This window comes from Vombatus ursinus, unplaced genomic scaffold (genome assembly GCF_900497805.2).
Source record: "Vombatus ursinus unplaced genomic scaffold, bare-nosed wombat genome assembly UNPS02007408.1, whole genome shotgun sequence".
Classification (NCBI taxonomy): Eukaryota; Metazoa; Chordata; class Mammalia; order Diprotodontia; family Vombatidae; genus Vombatus; species Vombatus ursinus.
This window is the reverse complement of record NW_020947186.1, coordinates 429,092-430,888: the sequence shown is the minus strand read 5'-3', so window position 1 is coordinate 430,888 and position 1,797 is coordinate 429,092. Positions and strand designations below refer to the sequence as shown.

The following is a 1,797-nucleotide window of genomic DNA, read 5'->3' as shown; positions in this document are numbered from 1 at the left end:
TTTTTCGGCTGTAGATTGGACTTAAGGACTTTGGAGGTCTTTTCTAACTCAGACTATTGGAGCAAAAAAAATGTGAACTCCCTGAGGACAGGACTTTTTTTTTTATTTATGTGAAATCATATGCAGTACAGTTATACATAGAAACATCTATGGATAGAAGTGCAGCAAGGTGAGAAAGGGGATAGGTTCTGGCCTCTGGGTGCTGTTCCCTGCCTTAGCTACCTCCTTCTCCCTCCCCAACTTCCTCTAGCACAGTCAGAGGGAGGACTCACTGCTAGAGCAATGAGCACCAAGGAGGACCAGGAGATGGAGCTGGAAGCATTGCATTCTATTTATGATACCACTAAAAATTTCCAAGATCTAAGTTCAGTTTATTTCAATATTTGGTGAAAATGGTCATCCCAAAGCCTTCTTAATAGAAATTTCTTGGACTGAAACATATCCACAAACAGCTCCAATCATATCTATGAATTTTTTTTCAACAATATCATGAAATCAAAATTAATCTTGCAACTGCAAAGACACATACATTGTTTGAATATGCCAAGGAAAATAAAGAACAGTTCAGGGAGAATCATCATCCTTTTAATTCTATGTAAACAATACTATTTCAGTTGAAACTCCTAATACTGCTCCCTCAAGTAAGAAAAAAGACAAAGAAGAACAGCTTTCAAAAACCCAGTAATGGAAGCTGGCAGACAAGACAGATCAGAAAGGTGAAATTCCATGAGGCTGGAACTGGGCTGATATGGTTAAGCATTTAAGCAAAACTGGTTCTAAATAATAATAATGAAAGAAACTTGATACAAGAAAACACCATTTTTAATACAGTAAATTGAAGTTAACACTTTTCAGTATTCTTCTATTGAAGTGGCATTTTACAAAACACATTTTTTGTATGTTTCCTAAGTAATTAAATCACAAGTTCATGCAGAGATTTGTTGGTATTTCATTATTACCACAAATTGTCCTTACAAGAAAGTCAAATGTGCCACCAGGAGTGTTCAGTGTCCTTTGAGGAGCCCGTTAAGCTTTATAAATGATGAAATATCAGGAAGAGTAAATAATGATATATAGGCAGTGCTAATTTATACTGTCTTATTCTAGGGTGTGATTTTTTCTAAAGGAATGTACATCCAATTAGAATAAAGCTGCTTATCAATCATACCTTTTCAAGTCCTCATCTCAATGGAGTAAATGGTAAGAGTAAAGGTACTTGGCAGCATGGTCTTTGTTAATAGGTTTGTTACTTTATGTCTTCATCTGTTCATTTCCTTGAATTACTAATGTTTAAGTTATTTCAAAGAAATCTAGTGATTGAATAACACTGTGATCTTTTCATGTAGTTCATATCTGTACATAGTTACTTTCCATGTTTTTTTTTTGCAGAGAACTGCTGTCTTACAGATAAAACTAAATTATATTTTTCTCAATACGTTAGAATTGAGAGGTTTAAAATGAGAGGTTTTAATAATATATAGATTAAGGGAAAATATTAAACAATTATGTCAAATGCATTGGAAATAATTTTGTACTAATGTGCTCTCATATTAAAAAAATCATTATTGAATATATAGTCATGGAGTTTAAAGGGAAAAAAAGAGGCTTTGGTATACTAAAGAATTATAGTTTAAGTATCATAATATGAGGTCATTTTGGGATACTTGCAGTTTTTGACTATCATTCTAGAGAGACTATTAAAGATAATGGATGAAGAGAAACTAAGTGAATTAATAAGAAAGAGGTTGAGAGAATTTATTTATTGATAAAATTGATTTAATATTTTTCTTATAAAAA

General features: G+C 32.4%; 1 pseudogene; it reads left to right on the top strand.

The window, feature by feature from the left end:
* Window positions 1-282: 282 nt before the first annotated feature.
* LOC114033797 lies at window positions 283-784 on the top strand (annotated as a pseudogene).
* Window positions 785-1,797: the final 1,013 nt, after the last annotated feature.